Genomic DNA, 15,651 nt, shown 5'->3' with positions numbered 1-15,651 from the left:
ACCAATCTGAAGAACAGCTTGTTCATGTGCTCACTTCAGTGGCTGTAGCTCGCCAACTAACGGTCAGATCGAAATGCGGCAAATGGCAGTTTGTTGTCTAGACCTGCTGCTACATGCGCTCAGTAGCCGCAGCGCGCTCCCTCTGCTGTTTGGCGCGCTATTTCAAAAGTTCGGTTTCTTTCTGAACACACCTCGTACACAGCTGCTGGCCAAATACACAAATTCACTTTCTATTCATTGGTGTTTACTATCTCAGCCTATACATGTTCATCCAGTCACACATTCTTTAAATACCCTTATATTCAATTCATCCCCACGTGTTTATTCTATCAACAGATTGACATGCGTAAGCACACATTCTGCAAAGCCAAGTTTCATCCTGTGATGAAAGAGGAGGCTAACTTTTGGGAAGTCATCTCTAAGTTTCAACCACTGTCTCAACGAAATCAAGCGTCTCTTCTGAGATGTGCATCCGCTCGTCAAAGGATATTGCAAATTAGATGCAGGAATAAATTTTTCACCCAGATAAACCACCAGACTGAGGCATGACTTGCAAAATGCTCTCTTTTTTCCCACAAACACTAAGTGATTGCAAGAGCATAACAAGCAGTGAAGCTATACAACATATGGTTCCCTCCTTTGTGCCTTAGAGCAGTGATTTTGTTTCCGCCCATACCATTTATAGTATTGCATTGAAAAGGTAGTCGGCATAAGTCTGGTATTAAGAATGCCTGAGCTATATGCACCCAGGCACATTTCTGAAAGCCAAATTACAACAAGCCTGCGACGGCTTAAGGCTGGGTTGATTACATGAACAAGATATCCAACCATGGTTGCCAAACTGTCTGGCTGATGTTTATGAAATGGAATAATGCAAAAAAAATATCACGAAAGCTGAAATAATAGACAGGGAGATCCAGATAGCAACATGCATCATAACGGACGAGGTTTCTTATTTTATGCATGTCAAACGTGAGGAAGTGAAGAAACTGGCTACATGAAAGTGATACATGCCCAAAAACTCCCTTTCACTGAGCTAACAGAAAGCTAAACATGGTTTTAAAGTCCAGTGTAATTGATGCTGCAATATGATACAGAAGTGGTGAGGCCACAGTTGACATGGGTGAAATCTAAAGAACAGTCAAAGTAATAAAAAATGTAATATAAATGAAATGTTACAGCAAGTGCCTTTTATGAGCTCTAAAGAGTGAAAATTGCAAAGCCATTTAATTTTTTGGACAGCACCGCAAGCAAGCAGCATTGTAAAGAGCACGCATCAGTGCTTTCCTTTGTCTCATGTCAATGCGCACTACCACAGTGACTTTGTCTCAGATGACACATGCATTAATAAAAAGACATATTGCAGAGGAAATAAACTGCTATTATGACAAACAAACAAAATGGAAAACAGAAAGCCTGCCCCTCCCTCCCGAGAAGCAAAAGTGATCAAAATCAGAACCCCAATGAATAAATGGCAAATGAACCAGAACAAATAAAACACAACCAAGCCTCTAACGATGTGTAAACTTAATGAACCGTACATCTCAACTGTTCAATGCAGAATAATGCAAAATGTGCACAGAGTAAAAAATATTACAGGAACAGGGACCTCACCTGCATCTGTCCCGCTTTTTATTGTTTTTCTTGCTATGCACTGGTATTGCCTTGTGTCTGCATACCATGATGTTCCATATTTTTTTTTCTTTATTCTTAGCTGGTAGCGCTAGCTCACTGCTCAAGTGAAGCAGCACAAAAGTGCAACTGAATATAAAGAACACGAGAGGCAGGATCGCCCATACCAAATCTAATAGCAGCCACAATGATGCCAGACTTAATCTACCACTGTGGGAGCTAAACCCGACCCCACCACAGACAAGTCCATATATATCCTGATCCGCTGACTATGTGCTGAGCGTGCACTCTCTGAACAGGATTGACTGCCCCGATGTCGCTCAAATCAATCAGACAGGAAATGGCCTTGCGCATCCTTTTGCTCTTACAGTTGTATACAGTGTGGTGCATGGTAAGAAGCGAAGAAGGATGCCACTTTTCCTGCGATGCCTGGTAGATGTGCAGTGTAGCTGCTCACTGTAACATTAAAAAGGCAGTTCGCTGCAAATGCATTCATAAACATTCTACAACACTGCAAGACCTTTGTTCCAGGGCAATGCAAGCTACACTGTTATCTCAGTTGGATGTGAAATAATAGTTCCTGCAATGTATCAGAACACAATTACCGTTATACAAATACTATTACTGCTCCAATAATAGCTGACGGGAATCTCAGCCGCAGATTGTGCGTACAGTGGCACAACCTACCTCATGTAGTTCCTACTTTTTAGCCATTTCTTTGTATCCAAACCTTAGACAGAGATGGCACTAGCCTCAATTCTCATTCTTTTAGGGGTGCAACAACTGGATCCGTGACAGCATGTAATGATAGAACTGCTCTCCAAGGCAGTGCCAGGATTTACTTATGATTGTGCTGGTGAAATAAAGATAACCTCACTGCTCCAAATCAAATGCTGCTAACATACATAAGCCCAGTTAACAGAGAGGTGATCCTTCCATTTTTTTTCACGGAGGAGGAGAAAGTGACTGTTTGCTGGAAAAGGATGAGAAGTGCACGGTCGTACACTCTTAGGGAAAACATCTCATTAGTATTCAATGCCAATATGTACAATTTCAGCCCTTCTTGTACGTTATGAGGAAGCGAGTAGCTGATAAAACTCCTAATGTGGGTACATTAATCTGCAGGCTTCTGTATCAAATGTAGTCTGCTATGAAGGCTACAATACACTTGCCGTATTTGCATGTCTCATAATCCAGCTTGGTGCTTTCCACTTGCACAGATGGGCATAATGCACTAGAAAGGCCCACCACAGACCTCCACTCAAGGAAATTTATGTGCTTACGAAAAACAGGCGCAAAGTTGTTTTCAATGCTGTAGCATGAGAAACACGACGCAATACGAAATGTCATGAATGACTTACGATTTCATGTAGAAAGTACAAACAAGTCTTCATTGAGCCACGTGAAAATGGTTCACTTGTTAATGTCTTCCTTCGGGCAGACTGTCTGAGCGATTACCGCTTAATTCTTAGTAATGGTATAGTAACATGTTCTTGGTGAGGAAGGAAAGAACGAAAGTTTACGCAACGCAAGGAGCGTACCGCATGATCACAGAGATGGCAGAAAGAGAAAAGCACATGAGACAACAGTTCATAGAAACATACAAGGTATGTTAGCGGTGGCACAATCACGGCGCCGCGCCCGATGACAACGCCCACGAATAGCCTTTTTTTTTTTTTCTTTTTTTTTCTGCGCTAGCGTCCGGAATTGCTCCCACCGCTGTTGCTACTGCAATGGGGGAAGGGGGGGGGGGGGGAGTTGCCGACGCTGAGGAGACCGAGCGTACCGGCCAAACCACAGCGAGTCCAGTCGATGCCGGCGGGGCGGACCACGCGCGACACACAGCCACTGGCACTAACTCTTGGAGCGCGCCTCCTCCCCACCCACCCAGCCTCCCTCTCCCTTCCACTTTCTCGCCGGCGACTCTCCACGACAACGCCGCAAGGAGGGTAGGCGCGCGTCGCAACCTCTTGGCCTCCTTCCTCGCCGCGGCGGTGCACGATCGAGCGGCGGCGACCAATCGAATTCGGCAAGTGGGGCGCTGCCGCGGCTTATTCCTTCGTTCTTCCGTTTCACACCAACACCGTGCAGTGCAGCACAAAGGCTCGCGTTATAGCCAATCAGCAGTGAGAGAGCCGCGCTATCGGAAAGGGAGAAAGGTCTCGCCCATTGTGCGCTGCTAATCCTTCCGTGAAGAGCTTCCGTGCAGTAGTTGGCGTCGCGCGATAGCAGACGGCCAACGGAAGAAGCCCTTCCTTCTGGATCTCTATCCCGGTTGGCTGAAGCTCCCCGCTGGCTTCGGCCGCACTGCATGGAATTGGTGAGACCGCCGTGCTCGGTATCTTTTTAGGCGACCAAGGACGATCGACGGGATGGCAAGGGGTGTGTGTGTGTGTGTGTGGAGGGAGGGGGGATGAGAGATGGGCGTGCAGACGACGCGTCCCCTCGAGCAGCGCTGGAAGTACGTAACCGAGTTCTTCCCTCACTTGGCCGGACGCGCGCTCCCTGGGGATGGAAGGGAAAGAAAAAAAAAGGAAGAAACGGAGAAGAGAGAAAGAAAGAAAGAAAAAAAGAAAGAAAGAAAGGCCGCGTCGGGAAGTTGGGCGCGCGGCATGTCTCACACACGGCGCGGCAAAAGCCGCAGCACGACATCGAACGCGCGGATCGCAGAGGAGAACCACATAATTGAGACGAGGGGTAAAGTTCGAGGGACGCGAGCGAAACAATAACAAAAAGGAAGGGGAGGGGGGAGGCAGTCTGAAACTCTTCAGTTCTTCTTTCGCTATTAGCCACAACGCATAACAATTATCATAAGAGTCACCAATCTTTAAAAAAAATTGGTTGATCCCTCTTTCAAAGGAATTGGTCATCCCAAGTGAAAATTTCCTGTTGGTTTCCTGCTGGGAGCTGCTGGTTTGTACTGGTTTCTGATGGAACCAGCAAGTAACGTGCTAGTTTCCTGCTGGTTGTGCTGGTTCCAGCAGGGTGCTTACTGGTTTTCTATTGATCCCAGCGGGCTGCCTGCTGGCTTGCTGATGGTTCCAGGAGGGTGCTTACTGGTTTTCTGCTGGTCCCAGCAGGCAACCTACTGGCTGTGCTGGTTCCAGCAGGGCGTGCTTACTGGTTTTCTGTTGGTCTTGGCAGGCTGTGTGCAGGCTTGTTGCTGGTTCCAGCAGAGTGCTTACTAGTTTTCAGTTTACTTGAGCTGGTTCCAACAATGCTCTCAGTGGCTTTGATTGGACTCGAACTAACTAGTCCAAGCATTCACTCTTGGAGTTAGGATCTGCTGTTTCTAGCCAAGAACTTACTGCTTTCCAACTCGGTGCACTGATCCATTTAGGGAAGGACGTGGCATAGTGAAATACAACCCAAGAATTATGTTCAAATGTACATATTACACCTTATGCTGTACATCAGTGCACTCTTTTTCCTTCATTATAAAAAAAATTTACCTCCTGAGGCCATTACCTCCAGCTGCCTGAGGCAGCTGAAGCAATCAAGATTTCATATTTCTCAACCATAATTAAGTTTGTTGTAAAGTGTACGAAACATGCATTTAAGTTCATGCGGGCATCAGCTTGTTGCTTGGAAATGTTCTCCACATCGGTGAGTAACAAGTCGGCCGACTGCCTGCAACCCTACATGTGCTGGAACCAGCAGCTGTTGGTTTCAGCTACTGGTTCCATCACCTGCTGGTTCCATCACCTACTGGTCTCAGTAGCTGCTGGGAATGTACTAATAAACCAGCACTACGGGAACCAGTAAAAAAAAAAACCAGCAGGAAACCAGCAGGAAATTTTCACCTGGGATAACACGAAAGTGAAACGTGTATTCCAAGGAGCAGTGGCAGCTTTACTGCACATTCGCAAATACAAGTTATACAAGTGACAAGAGTGTGTGTATATATACAGGGTGTCCCAGTTATCACGCAGCACGATTTAAAAAAGGAACGGCGTTACGCCAAGCAAAACTAGTGCGTATTGTTTCCAGTACAGTGGAGTAGCCACCAGTACTTTTTTCGTTACTGAATTTAATTAGGAAATTGTAAGTAATTATCGAACTCGAGAAATACTGTCCTAATTATCAAAGTGTCAATGAGTAAGTTGTAGAGCAACATGAAAAACTCCCGATACAGCTTTACATGTTGCTCAATACGTGCTGCATAAATGTGTTTTTCCGGGTGTGAAAGAAGCCCGCGAATACACGCAGAATTGCCGCGCGACTGGCCTTCTTCTTCTTTCTGGGGTTTTACGTGCCAAAACCAGTTCTGATTATGAGGCACGCCGTAATGGAGGTCTCCGGGTTAATGCGCGACTGGCCGCTCGAGGCACTCTGCCTGTATATTCGCGGGCTTCTTTCACGCTCGGAAAAACGCTTTTATGTAGCACGTATTGAGCAACAGAAAGCTGTATCGATTTTTTCATGTTGCTCTACAACTTTCTCATTGACACTTTGATAATTAGGACAGTACTTCTAGAGTTAGATAATTAATTACAATTAGCTAATTAAATCTCAGTAACGAAAAAAATTACTGGCGACTACTCCACTGTACTGGAAACAATACGCACTAGGTTTGCTTCGCGTACCGCCGTTCCTCTTTTTTAAAATCGTGCTGCGTGATAGCTGGGACATCCTGTATACCATGTAAGCAACTAGCCCAGTCATCGATTGTGCCCGATAACTGACCAAGATACGCTGGGTCCCTTTTCAATCTTCAACCAACGCTTTTCAATCCACAGCGAAGTACGTATCAAAAATGGCATCAATGACGGAACCGCCAAAACCCACACTGCGCTCCAAGAGAGTCGAAAGCTGTGGCTAGCCGGTGATGCATAATTAGATGTACAGCGCGGGGAACATGAGACGGACACACACCGCAAGCGTTGTGTCCCGTCCACTCCCTGTCGATCTCGTGTTCCTGCACCCCACGTCTAATTATGCACACTGTGAGCGGCCACATCGGCCGATGTCTCTTCGTATATATTGCTTCTCCGATGACGCAGTATGCATAGGACGTCGTTTTTTTTTTCTTTATTTATTTTCCTTTCTCCAGTCGAACGAGGCAAGTAACGGTGCTGTGTCCTACGCTGAACGACGCCGACAAAGAAAGAAAGAAAGAAAGAAAGAAAGAAAGAAAGAAAGAAAGAAAGAAAGAAAGAAAAGTTTATTCCAACACAGAGCAATACAATAGGGTTGACAATACCATTTGGATCCTTAGCCTATACGTGGGTAATTTTGTATCCAGAAAATAAAAGTAAAAAGAAAAGCAATCCAACGCAAAAAATAGGTCATATCAGGTACGTGCTTCAAAGCGATGTTATAATGTTAATACAATATATGTGGAAGTTCTTCCTGCTTTTTTTTTTCTTCTTTTTTTATGAAGTAGCGTATTTTATTTCATATTTTTGCACCTACAAACGATGTAGGGAACGTTTACTGTATACACATTGTGAGTTTTTGGCAAGGTGAATTTGTGTTCAGCCTGCCGTGTGTGAAAAACTGATGAAAGATCTGGCCTGTACGTGATAGTATTCTGTATAGATGGAAGAAACTGCATTGCAGTCCCTGCTGCAACCATCATCACACCCTGCTACGAAATTTCAGCGCGAACAAATCACATCTGTAGGCGCGAACTCTTTCTTTGTTTAGTTGTTAGCATAAAACCGTAGCCCACTGTACACATTACTCTACTCGAAACCATATATGATCGCCGCCAATAGTAGTATGGGGGTGTAACTTGGGGTGTAAAGTTATACATTAGCACACTTGGTTATACTACATTCTTTCTATTGATAACTCGTTAACACGTGTGTACAAAACTGCATCAACAAATCGTCAGAAATAAACGGTGATTAGTTCGCGCTCTGTATGGTGTGTGTGCTCCGTCCCATTTGAAAGTCATTCTTGTGAAAAACAGCGCCCGTTTCTCACTTATTAAAAAAAATTAATTGTGGGCTTTCACGCGCCAAAACCACGATCTGGTTACGATTTATGAGGCACGCCGTACTCTGGGGGACACCGGATTAGTTTTGACTCCCTGGGGTTCTTTAAAGTGCACCTTTAAAGTCCACGCGCGTTTTTTCATTACACCTCCACGGAAATGCGGTCACCAAGACGGGGATCGAACCCCCGAGTTCAGCCATACAACGCCCACTAAGCTACCGCGACGAGTACATGGGGCGCGCTTAACCGATTAAGGTAATGGCAACACTGTCACGTGGCAATATACGTCCGAGAAAGACACGAACTCGGACATATCGAATCTGAAGGGGATCGCAAGAAAGTTCGATATATAGGTAATTCGATATACACAAAATAAATATTCTATACAAAAATGTTCAAGGGGGTTTTACTGCTGTTCGCTATTCACAATATTTCGTTATATATGGGGTTCGATAGTTCGACTGTGTATCTGTTCAGCTGCATGGACCTGGAGTGCTGGCGGCGGCACATTTGGTGACCGGAGTACAGAGCCCTTTTTTACGTGTGCGATTTATCAGCTAAAGCGTTGAAAAACTGCATTGCAACTTTTTGTTTCTCTTTTGTTCGCGAAGAGACATCGAACACACACGGTTCTAGAGTTTAAACCCTTAGGGGCACAAAATGAGATGTAAAACGCTCTTGGCGCACCCTTAATTGATATGCCTCGGCATGGGGCGTAACCTTGAAAGAAAACACCCGAGGTCCACTTTTATTATTCGGCGGCGCAGAACGCCATGCGCTCTAAAAGAGTGTACACCCTTCGAGGAGTATCTTGGCCAAGAAACAATATTCGTCATCTGTCTTGCTCAAGGTTTCTTTCATAAAAACCCACTGCGCTAGCTACTTTTCGGTCAAGAATGCTATGTCACGCTGATAACGCGACAGCCGTTAGTGACCTGAAATTACCGTATTTATTCGAATATAGGTCTCTCTTTCTGTTTTTCTTTTTTTCTGAAGTGTTACCCAAAATGAGTTATACCGGCCTATATCCGTGAACAAAGCTAGCACTAGTACCGAGCTAACGAAGTCCGTCGTTATCCCGATTATCCCGAAGTCCGATTATCCAGACTGGCATGTTGTCTCCTGCAGATGTACGGAGAAGTGGCCCTAACGTATCGATGTCACCGTAACGTATCACACAGAGCTGAAACTCTCTGTTAACCGAGCCTCACTAATGCGACACATGGGCGTGGCCAGCTGTCGAACAAGCGTATAGGGCACCCTTCACATGCACTATGAACGTCGGTCACGTCAAGCAGTTAATTGCTCGAAGGGGCGGACGTAAAAAAAAAAAAAAAAAAAAAAAAAAATGCGAGTCCGTTCAGCTCCATGCGTATTCTTCGCGGTTTCCTTTATAAATTTATTTATTTATTTGTTTCTTTACCCCGTGCGCTTCGCAGCCCAAGACTCGAAGCTGGCGTGACGGCCAGATGAGCAAACGGACGATTCCCACGCAATGGAAACGCAGCGATCAGCGTTTGCAGCACGCAAGAGCGCAGTTTCATTTTCTTTGGTCTTCTTTATGCTTACATTTTTTTTTTGCAGCTTTCGCCACTTGAGAAACGCGCGCGAACAGTGTCTCAGGTGAAACTTTTTCACGCCACCGCAAGCGGGGTCAATAAACGTGGACTGACGTCATTAGATTATATATAGTTTCATATATATATAGCCTCGATACGTGGACGCAACGATCGAAAGCAGTGTGTGAACCTTTCAAAAAGAAAAAGAAAAAAAAAAATGTTGTGGAACTTGCCCCATATGTGCGAGTTCCCAAGGCGAGTTTAAATTTTCGCCATCGAATGGAGTGCAATGACATGAGGTGCAAATGGGGTACAACGCGGTAAATGGATGGGGCTGATGTATAAAAAGGGCGTAAAAGCGGTGGCTGTAACATGAGCCATAATTTTTTTGCGTTCTTAAAAATTATTATTATTACTATTGTTAGCTGGGCTGCGTCATTTTGACAGATGGCTATATTTGAACACACAATTAAACTTGTGCGCATAAATTACTCAAGTTGGTAGTGCTTGATGTCCCGTGTCTATATATGCTCTGCAATGTTGATTTCTTTTGCAATTTTATTGCGCACAAACTTAGGCACGGGCTGGGCCACTTAAAGGGTCATGATAGAGATGCACTGTGTAGATGCACTTTTACAGGGTGGACTCGACGCGGACTTCTTTTGCGGCTTTTCTTGTCCATCAAGCCTTCTCTCACAGTAACCGTGGTCGCTTCTATACACTGCATAAACGGAATTTACGAATGCAACCAAAGTTGACATTTTCCCTCTGCAGTGTGTCCCTGTAAGCCTCGTGATTAGAGCGTCTTAGCTGAGCGTTTACAGCACTCTCCGCCGGCCGCGCCCCAGACCACCGACCTGTACTGTCTCCAAGTAGGGATTAGTGCACCCCAGACCCGCGTATCCTAACAATTAGGGTGCCGGCCTCGATGTCCTCCTCACATAGCGTTCGTCGGCCGAGGAGGAAATCTAGGCACCTCACTAACAATTAAGGTCCCTAGATGAAACGTTTTTAAACGGGTAAGCATTTCTATGCAGCGGTTACCTAACGACAAAACTGTCCGAGCGCCCATCCGTACTCCGCGTAAGACGATCGCTTTCAAGATTATCCAGCTGTGGAAGAAGACGACGACGACGAATGCGCGAGCAGTGGCACGAGCGCCTCTCTGTGACCACGTGACGTGTGCAATCAGGCACGCACTAGGCCCACCCTTTAGTAAGCCAGAACTGCGGAGCATGCAGCCGTGGCTTAATTCGGACCGGAACGTCATCAGCGCACCTGGAGGCGCCGCCACCTGCACTATATAGTTTGCTTTGCCCCATCAGTGCACGCTGCGCCGCCTTCCGCGGCAGTTCGTGTCGCCGCAGCGCTGTCGCATTTACCGTAATGGCGCCAAGACGACCGCTGAGCCGCTGAGCAGTGCAGCAGTGTTGAGTGTGAGCACTCAACACCACGTCGTTACCACGAAATTCCTTACGCACCACTCAGATAACTCCCTGAGGAGATTCCGCGCGTAATTTCTTCTTAAAGAAAACCTAGGGACCGTATACTAACAATCTGCGCGCAGCGCCGCCACTGGTCAGCGCGGGAACGATACATAAAACGCGCGTGGAACAACGCTCATGCAGGAAGCGGAACGCTGCAAGTGGCATCTCTCGCTCCGCATTGCGGAGCTCGTTGCGTGGAGCGCTATACGCGGTGCGTCCATACTTTATCCACACCAATTGGCTTCTCTGTCGTTTTGCAGCAAGGCTACTCCGCGCCGCTCGCGTTTATGAGAGATGCGCACTGCGACGTTCTTTAGACGTAATGCCAAGTCAACGCAGTTCTGTGTAGTGCCTCAGCGCGTAAAATGTGAACGCGTATATAGCGGGCCGTAATGCGATGATGAGCTAAGATCGGGGGTGTATTGTGTAAGTGTCCCACCTATAGTGGACTGTCCCGTTTCGGCTGCTGCTAAAGGTGCTGATTGGCTAAGCCGGGGTGCAAGCAAGAGCGAGGACAGCTAGGCCCCCCTGCCTGCCTCCGCGCCTCGCTCGTACAGCTCCAGCCAATCAGTGGCGGCCGAAATGGACAGTCCACTAGGTGGACACTTACGGATTACCCCTCACTGTTCAACTGACGCGTCCTCGGCCGCCTGTTTGGCGAAGAAATGAACATACATGCATGAGGGTCATTGGGAATAGGATAAAGAGCAAAATTGTGCAGTTTAATAATGATGCAGTATTTGGCTCGAGCAATAACAGAACGCTTGGTTCGACGATGGTTGATCACAGGGGGGTCGTCACAAGACGTCGCCAGCGCTGTTCCCAGAAACGTTTCCCGGATAGGGATGTGCGAATGGTAATTTTTGAGACAGTATCGAGCACGAATCGAATAGTGACAGCATCGAATATACTTTTCGAATAATGGACAGGCTGACTGCCTAAGCTGATGTTTTTTTTTATCACCATTATTAAAAACTATGTTCTCAAACTAGTATTGTAAAGTTCGCAAGTTTCTGTCACAGCGTGGCACGTTAGGGAGTCTTGTTTACTAAAAGCACAAATGGAACATTAGGAACAGCCGTACTTTACCAGCTAAACCGGTAACCGGTTTTACCGGCTAAACAGCGATCATTGTATATGCAGTGGAAATTACGTAGCGGAGCAGGTTATGTTGCTCCTTAGCCACGTAGCCTGCTCCACTATGTAAGTTCCCATGCTTTATGCCTACCGTATGGCCGTGCGGGGTTGAAATTTACCGTACTTTCGCTCCAATTTTATGTTCGACTGAGCACAGTTTACGATTCTGTAATATCCTAAGCGATTCGAAAAAATATATTCGTATTTACGACGAATAATAGCCGCCATTCGATCCGAAGACCGAATCTATAATAACACAACATTATATTCGTTTTGCGAAAGTTTCGAATATTCGCGCACCCCTATACAGGCCTCACCCGGGAAATATCGGAATAGGCTTACGATATCATCATCATCATCATCATCATCATCATCATCATCATCAGCCTATATTTATGCCCGCTGCAGGACGAAGGCCTCTCCCTGCGATCTCCAATTACCCCTGTCTTGCGCTAGCTGATTCCAACTTGCGCTTGCAAGTTTATACGATACATGCTGACGATATATGCCGACTTTTAGCGAAGCTTTACAGGCTCACAAGTTTCGGCGGTGGTGGTGGTGTCACGCTGAAAAATGGGCCGATCCTGGTGATAGTGCAGGAAGGGTTCGAGCTCAATGGCACATACCAGGGACAAAAATAGAAAGAGAAAGAGAGAGAGATAGAGAGAGAGAAAGAAAGAAAATCACCAGCCCTTCCCCTGTCGAGAAAATGGGGGTAAGCAAAGGTTGTCGTGTGTGTACTTGACCTATACTACTTTTCGTTCCCTTTCCTTCTACTTTTGTTTCCCTTTCGTGCAACTTTTCCTTCCGTTGCGTTGTACGTTTATTTCCCTCGATGCCTACATTTAATAAACGTTTATGTTTTATTACCGTGACATGTCGTGAACTTCTAGTTCCACTGACGAAGGTCAGATAAACACTCGACAAGCTTCGCTTACCCCCGTTTTCTCGACAGGGGAAGGGCTAGTGAATTTTTTTTTTTGTTTCCCTATTTGTGAGGTGTGACAACCACGCCATATTCTCCTCTATTACCGGTGCGGAAGATCGAAATCGTGGCCAGACCAGAAAAAGAAGGGTGGGTGGGGTGGGGGGGGCATAAGGTGCGCGCACCTGGCTTGATCGATCCGAAACGCGTGTTTCGCTCCCGAAGGGTACATATAGGCAAGAGTACGCGGCAACGAGACTCCGGTGCATACGGAGGCGTCACTCCGCGCAGCTCCGCTGCCCCCGCTTCCTCACACGCGTGGCCACGGGCGCGCACAGTTCGTGCAAAAAAATACAAATTTAGAAAAGTGGTGGTATATAGTAACACTTTAACAAGACTAATTCCATATACCGTTGCCCACGAAAGGCGTGTTCGTGAGATTACAGCGAGGAACGAAAAAAAAAAAAAAAAGAACGAAGAGGAAACACGGGGTGAAGGTTTATACGAGAACGGTGAATTGAAGGCCGAGTTGATATTCGTTTATTATTCATATACAGCGCGAAGGACGGAGACTATATAGAGACGACAGGACTGTCGTCTCGATGTTGGCCTGGCAGGTGGTCCTATCGTTTCTGCGTCTACACTTTCGTCCATTGCGTTGCAGAAACAATGGAGCTGAAGGATCACGACGGAGGCACTAGCGTTGTGTTCGTACGTGATTTAATGCATGCGCGTGTGCGAGTGCTATGAGCAAAAAAAAAAAAGTACTATTACCTTAAAAAAAAAAAAAAAAAAAAACCCGACAGATTCCACGCCCTGTGGGAATCGATGTTATGCGAAGCAGTGTGTGGGGAGCCTACCAAGTTAACGAAACGACCATGAGAGTACCAAGACGTAGGCGGCTGTTCTATGATCTACATGACACGCGTGTCATGACATTCTTGTCATGACATGGACTGTAGAAGTCATGACTATGACTTCTACCATCGTCTTTTAGTGCTTCCTTCACTTAGTGCCCGCATCCGAGCCCATTCCAATGGTTTTTGAGTGTTAATCTTTTTTCGCTGAGTCGTCATTTTTTATTGAGTCATGGTCATTATTCAGTCATTATTGCATTCTACTATCATTATCGTTACTATCATAAACATAATTGCACTCATTACCATAATTAATTCTCGATTCTTGGCCACTTGGGGTATTTTTAACCCGTGAGAGCACCAAGATACAGAAGGCTGTTTCACGCCCTACATGGCACACATGTCATGACCTATCATTTATGTTCGTCATACACTCTCGTCATACTATGCCAATTTTGGTACATACCGATATAACGAAACGACCATGAGAGCACCACGACGTAGGCGGCTAGATAGATAGATAGATACTCTCAAAGTGGCAAATGTTCGCCAGGAAATGCTTCGCATTAAAAAAAAAGTTTCTAAGATGGTGTTGTCAGCGTCGCTGGTCGGGTATTTAGTAAAAAAAAAAAAAAAAAAAAAAAACTGCCATTTTGTTCCCATTTGCTCACGGATAGGTTGAAACTCTCTATTAGAGCGCTTTAGCTTATCCAGATACATATTACCTTTTCCGAAATACCACGTTTCTTTTTTCCCCCTTAGATGACAACACCCATGTGACATAAAACCGTTTCGTACGCGTTGCTGTTCAAGCGTCACAACATGTACGAACATAGCGCTACTAGCGCCGTCTATCAGCCGTCCACGTCTCCAGTAACGCGGCATACCGTCAAGGGCAGGTAATAATAATAATAATATTAATAATAATAAAAAGTCGCAGTTTCGCACAAAAGGCGAAGCATCGATTGCAATAGCAAATTAGTGGACAGCTATACAAAGTAAGGATAGTAGTTTTATCAGCCGTGTAAACTTCTAAACATAGGCACACTAACTAAATTAACAAGCATGGTGTCGCGTGCGCACAAGCAAACATGCACGCATCTAACTCGGTTACCGCGGAAACTCGCTGTCAAAACGCTGGAGTGAGTCAGCGCAGCAGCACCAGCGAGCGAACTGAGCTTCGTGCCGGCGCTCGCATCAACGCGATCCTAGCCGCGAAAACACAGGGAGGGGCGGACTCTGCCCCCGCCGCACATGGCTTTCACGATACAGCCGCGGGGGCGGGCGCTCGCGGCGCAGACCGCCCCCCCCCCCCTTTCCCCCGGAGCCTTCCGGCCCGGCGGGAGCGCGCAGCCGCAGTACAGCGCGGCCCCTCCACCACCCTACGCTCCCTCCGGAGCGTCGTGCGCGACTGGAAGACTGCGCGCTTCCTTCCCGCCCTTGTGTGCGCGAGCCGCGATTGTCGACTAACCGTCGCATGCTTTCACTCGCACATACAGCGTACGGCGCGCGGTGACGATATTACCGCACGTGGACTTTATACGAAACCTCACGGCAACGGCGACGACGACAGAAATTCTCCTAGAGTGTCCATATAATTGCTATGGCAGTAATTATAATAGCAGCTATATTTATATAAATATACAAGACTGTTTTTTGCGACAGATTGTTATCATGATCATCATCAGCCTATATTTTACGTCCACTGCAGGACGAAGGCCTCTCTCTGCGATCTCCAATTACCCCTGTCTTGCGCTAGCGTATTCCAACTTGCGTCTGCAAATTTCCTAACTTCATCACCCCATCTGGTTTTCTGCCGACCTCGACTGCGCTTCCCTTCTCTTGGTATCCATTCTGTGACCCTAATGGTGCACCGGTTATCCATCCTACGCATTACATGGCCTGCCCAGCTCCATTTCTTCCGCTTAATGTCAACTAGAATATCGGCTATCCCCGTTTGTTCTCTGATCCACACCGCTCTCTTCCAGCCTCTTAACGTTAGGCCTAACATTTTTCGTTTCATCGCTCTTTGTGCGGTCCTTAACTTAACAGATTGTTATACGTACACACAAATAAGCGGTAGTTATGTGCCCCAATCGACTCCAGCTATA

The 15,651-nt window shown here is 46.3% G+C and overlaps 1 protein-coding gene across 1 annotated transcript in view; it reads right to left on the bottom strand.

Moving 5' to 3' along the window:
- LOC119433733 (inaD-like protein) overlaps nt 1-15,651 on the bottom strand; it is a 233,597-nt gene that overhangs the window by 26,034 nt on the left and 191,912 nt on the right.

Source organism: Dermacentor silvarum, chromosome 11 (genome assembly GCF_013339745.2).
Source record: "Dermacentor silvarum isolate Dsil-2018 chromosome 11, BIME_Dsil_1.4, whole genome shotgun sequence".
Lineage (NCBI taxonomy): Eukaryota > Metazoa > Arthropoda > Arachnida > Ixodida > Ixodidae > Dermacentor > Dermacentor silvarum.
The sequence above is the reverse complement of the archived record's forward strand: the minus strand, read 5'-3'. Positions and strand labels throughout refer to the sequence as shown.